Below are 5,846 nucleotides of genomic sequence, written 5' to 3' on the forward strand. Positions count from 1 at the left end.
AATTTCAGAATATTACAGGGGCACAAATGTTTTGGTTAAATAAATTGCTTTTGCACCTTTTGAATGCAATGTCTGGTGGAACCCTGAGAATAAAGATGTGGAGATGCCGGGGATCGAACCCGGGACCTCATACATGCAAAGCATGTGCTCTACCACTGAGCTACATCCCCAGCACTGGTGCCATTCTTTTTGAAATTCTGTTTCTATATATACCAACATGAGCATTTCCTATTATTAACAAAATTTTCTATCTTCTGTGACAAGCTTCTATGCTGTTTTGAGTATTGGAAATCCATTCTACATGCACTCATATATATACAGACCACAAATTTGGTGGAAACAATAATGGTTATTGAACAGCAACACCGTTGCATAAGTGTCTTCTTATCCTACTATGCACATAATTATTTTTGAAGCAGTCAGTAACTTTGCTGGCTTGTTCAGGCAAATATGGCTTTAAGTCATTAAAATCTGGAATTTCATCAGCTGGAAGGAATGCCAATGCAGACAAATGATGAATTTTTAAATTGAAGTTTTCACCATGTCAGTATCACATGGCCAATCCACTCATCTGAATTTTCCATCAAGTGCAAATAAAGACAACAATAAAGTATAGTTCCTAACATCATGAAACCATCCTGTATTTGACTGAAAATGCACTAATCCCTTCCCAGAATTTGGATTTTAGGATTTCAATGTTTGGGATTTTAATCTTTTTGGGTTATGATTTTTCGGATTTTAGACATTAAAAATTTTAGACTTTAGGGATTTTGATCTTCCAGGATTCAACATTTGAGATTATGGTGTTCAGGATTTTGTCTTTAGGATTATGATCCAAACCCCACAAAAGATCTCCTCCCTCTGTATAAGTATCAATAAAAGGGTGATTAGTCCAGACCACACTCCTTGTCCTGTCCTTGGTTGTTTGCCCTACCAAATGCATGATATATAGGCATAGGCAACTTTACTAAAATAGTGGGGAAACAGAAGGTAACTATATTGTAGGAAGAGAAAATTTTTAATTCTGTCTCACATGACAGTTTCTATCATTCAATGAAAAACATACAAGCATTTAAACTCTTTCTGGCTGTTGTCTCAAGCAAATGCCCCAGTTCCTTCCTATCTTGCTTCCTAACCTTACGTCCACCATCTTGTAAGAAAGAACAGCTCCTTCTTGAAAACTTTACAGATGGTATCTTCACTTCCTATGAGGCTCAATATTGCCCTGGGCCCTCCCTACTTTTCCTTATCTGGTAGCAGGACCCAGAAGTCCCACCACTGCACTTTCCTACACTTGAGACTGCAAGTCTTCCATAATATCCAGTGGCAGGGACCTGCAGTGGGCTTGGCAGGAGAGTCTAGGATGAGCCTTGGCAATCTTAGTCCAGTAGAAACATCCAAAATGGATTTAGAAACTTCCAGTCTGATTTCCTTCTACCATGCATGCCAAGGGAAATGGAGATTAAGTCCTCTTCTTGGTAATCCAGTTGGTAACTTTTACATAGAACATACATGTGTACCCATAAAACTCAGTTGTTTCCCCCAAAATATTAATTTTTTTAAAAAAGTAGTGTCTAAATCCACATCAAGCAGAGAAATATTTCATGAATTACAATCCAATCTGCACAGACTCCTGAATCATGTATGGTAGATTCAGGCACGATTTCTCCCTGAGCATGGTCCAGGATAGGCCCTTGACTTTCCTGCTTAAGAAATACACGAGAAGCTGAGTCCATTACCCTGAAGACTATGCCAATGAATACTCATGAGACGATTTGAAATGACCGTTTTTTTTTTTGAATTTTAGGACACATCATATTTTTAGGACAGCCCCACTCCCTTTTATGTTTAAAGAATGCTTCATTTATGCTGGGGTCGGGAGATTGAAGGCAGTGTCACCTCTTTCAATGGCTTTGTTTTTCTCTAACCTATGTAGGTAAACAGCCATTGTTTCCTTGTGGAGTTATTGGGTTGTGTGTTTGTGTGTTGTTGTTGTTTTTGTTGTTTTGTTTTATTTTGCAATGCAAGCTGTTACTTAAAATCAATATACTTAGAGATTCTTTCTTCTCCCCTTATACATGGGCTTCTCAATCAAGGATTGAGAATATTGGCACCATGCAAGTTCCTAACCACCTGAATTACACATGTATTTAGTGGACTATAGTGGTCATTCTCTGGTCTAATAACAACTTAGTTGTGGGAGTCTTTAGTTCTGTGGGCCCAGTGCTAATTCTATTAGTGGTGAGTTTCTTAAACATTATCATTGTCTTTGAAGTAAGAAAGGAAAACTTGAACTTCAAGAATATGTCAAACTATCATGGAATCTGAGTTTTAGAAGTACACTTTGGAATCATCTAGAAACCACAAATGGAAACAGAGAGTCAGAAAGATTAGATGAAGTGACTTCACTACATGTCATTTGAAAATGGTTATGATGGGAAAAGAACAGCAGTGCACTGATAGCCTCTGCACACTGCCAAGTCCTAAGTCAGCCAGTTCAGGAGGGACGAAGGGTGCAAAAACCCAAAATAGTGGCAGCAAAAATGTACTGGCTAACATCACATACAGATCTGAAAGCTGCTAAGCAACGTGCACACAAGTGATCCATGCCCCCGACCATCAGAATCACAGACTGTTGGAGTTGGGGGTGTTGTCAATGTCATCCAATTCCCTCATTCTGCAGAGCAGGCTCAGAGCAGTTGAGGGCCTATCCAATGTCACTCAGTTTCTTGGTGGCAGATGCAGGGTGAGAACTCAGGTCTTCAGAATCTTCACACAGTGATCTTCTAATTGCTGATTTCTAATTTTTATGGAGGTGCTTCAGAGGCAATCTTAGCAGGTGAGGGACAGGGTGAGCCTTTAGCACTAGGGTCCACTTGGATTAATGCATCCAGAGTTTTAATTGTTTTAATTATTGAGGTTCAAAGATTTCACTTAAACTGGTTATTACTATTTCAAAAAATGCTTGAAAACTTCTGTGCTATAATGTATTTCCACTAATAGACTGCAAACAGTTTATTTGGTTTGCAAAATATGAACTTTTTATGCTCATTCATATGGCTCCACTCCTTGCAGTTATTCTTGTTTTGTTCTATTAGGCCCTAAGCAGTTAGGCTTTTAAGCTTCAGCAGATTTTACAATATATTTCTCTACAAATACAGGTTATATTGCCAGGAATTTAGGCAAAAATCAAAACTTTTACTTAATTACCTTTTGATTCTAACAAAAATCTATTAAAACATTTAAGACTATATAGCTTACCTTCTTATTAAGCCCATGGATAATTTTTATTTAGTCTTTTCAGTTTTCCATTAGGTTTTGGATACCAGGCTTTTCATCTTTTTAAATGAGCCCTTATTAATCAAAGGCATGAGGCAAAATTTTGACATTATGAATTGAGCCTAAATATAAAATCTATAAAATTTGAAAAATGTCAATGAACACAATATTCTTGGGACTCCCCCATAGGCAGCAAAGGATTTTTTTTAGATTCTTCAATACGGTGTCGATTTTATACCTAGTTTCCTGTGGCTCAGCAATTACGAATGGTTTTTCTGTCATCATTCTTAGAAGATAGAGCCCTTTAAGAGAACTGGAAACCAGAGACATGGAAAGGGTGTGTGGGAATTCATGGTTAGCAGAGTCTTCTAGCTTTATTTTTAGGACTCATTTTCTCCTAATGATGTCCCTGGAAGACTACAAAAGAATTGCAAAAGGAGAGGAAAGGAAGAAAAGGAAAAGGCACTACTCAGTTGTTGTTTTCATTGTGTCTATGAAGATGAAATATTTGCTTTTTATCTGTAAATCTTTTTATTAATAAAGGAAGAGTCTCTAGATTTTGAAATGCCATAAGATCTAAATTTAGATCCTTCTAAACAGTGGTTGTCGGTGCATTTTCAGCTTCAAAAGGAAAAAGAAAAGATATTTATCAAATTTCAGAATGTTTATGAGAGACATGTATCTATTCCCAAGGACATTTGCATTGCCTGCTTAAACACTCCGTCTTACCCAATAACCAACACTGGGATTGAAATAGAAAAATTCTAACAATTGATTATCAACAACTAGACACTAGATTTTGATTTTTTATGTTATTAAACAAAATAATATCTAATTAATGCTACTTATGGAATACACATGGAAGTTTGGGTTTAAATCTATGTAACTTAAGAAAAGTTTTTGCAGTTTTAACTGGTATATATTCATGCACCACATATTCTATTAAAATATTTCGACTTATTCTCCCTTCTAAGGCAATTTTTTTTTTCCAGGGGAGAGGGTCAGGAGATTTCTTAATGCAAAATTGAACATTGAAATCTTGAGGGACTTTACATGATTGAAGACAGGATCTTCACTCTGACAGTTTAATGCATTTTACATTAATGGCATTGCATGCTTCACAGTTCCTGAAAAAGAGCTTACATTAGGTCTCAATGTAGCCTCTTTTTCTCCCTATAGTACCTGATTATTTCCTTTGCTCACATCAGATCCCAGAGGGGACCCATTTGTGTATGGGAGATAATTTTGCCTCTTGGGAAGGATGCATGTGGTTCTCTGCCTTGAGTAAAATTAGTTACAGAAAATGTTCTGCACTGAAAGTGTTTTGTCCAGACATGGAACAGCCTACAAGATTAGCCCCCTGACTACATCCTGGTTCATGGTTCATGGCTCTTTGTAGAAATTTTATGTGCAACTGATTCTGCAATTTTCCTAATGTTGGAAGCAGGGAAATAGACAGTGACACCAGATTTCAGTCTGACTGTCTCTCCCACTTCTTCCCCTGTGCGTGAAAGACCACAAAGACATATTATTATATATGTGTGGTATATCACTCCTTTACCAGAAAAACAATCTAAATTTTAGGCTAGACTCTTTCATTTATTTGTTGTAAAATTTTGGAGAAATAATCCAACATTTGAATTTCAATGTCCCTTATCCTATAAGAGGGAAATCACAGTATTTTTTATTTTTTATTAAGTTCTTGTTGTATATCTTAATTTAGTTCAGTAAATTTATTTGTCTGAGAAATAAATGTTACTAGTTCCATATTACCGATGAGAAGCAAAGACCCAGAGAAGTTAGGTGAATTAACCGCTGTCTTTTAGCTGGGGAAGAACTTAGATTAATTTTTTTTTTTTTTAAATTATCTTAACCATTTTTTTTTTGCTTTTATTATTTTTAAGTTGACACATAACAACTGTACATATTTATGGGATACAGTGTTATATTTCGATACATGTATACAATGTGTAATGATCAGATCAGGGTAATTAGCATATCCATCCCCTCAAGCATTTGGCATTTCTTTGTGTTGGGAACATTCAAAATCTGCTCTTCTAGCTATTTGAAAATATACAATAAATTCTCATTAACTATAGTCACCCTACAGCGCTACAGAACACTAGAACTTATTCCTCCTATTTAGCTGTAATTTTGTGTGCATTAACCAACCTCTCACTATTCCCCTTCCCCCTACCCTTTGCAGCCTCTAGTAATCACTATTCTACTCTCTACTTGTATGAGATCAATATTTTTAGCTTCCATATGAGTGAGAACATTCAATATGTAGCTTTCCGTGCCTGGCTTATTTCACTTAACATAATGTCTTCCAAGAGCATCCATGTTACTGTCAATGTAAGGATTTCATTCTTTTTATGGCTGAATAATATTCCATAATGTATATGTACCATATTTTCTTTATCCATTCATCTGTTGTGATCATTTAGGTTGATTCCATATCTTTGCTATTATGAATAGTGCTACAATAAATATGGGAATGCAGATGTCTCTTTTTTTCCATTAAGCCCCTTCCATTCTAGGATTCATGTCTTCCTTCCTTTCTTCCT

General features: G+C 36.2%; 1 non-coding gene across 1 annotated transcript; it reads right to left on the bottom strand.

Moving 5' to 3' along the window:
- Positions 1-98: 98 nt before the first annotated feature.
- On the bottom strand, positions 99-170 carry TRNAA-UGC. Its single transcript has one exon. It is a non-coding gene; the product is annotated as a tRNA-Ala (tRNA).
- Between the last annotated feature and the right edge of the window lie 5,676 nt (positions 171-5,846).

Source organism: Propithecus coquereli, unplaced genomic scaffold, assembly GCF_000956105.1.
Source record: "Propithecus coquereli isolate 6110/MARCELLA unplaced genomic scaffold, Pcoq_1.0 Scaffold118, whole genome shotgun sequence".
NCBI lineage: Eukaryota > Metazoa > Chordata > Mammalia > Primates > Indriidae > Propithecus > Propithecus coquereli.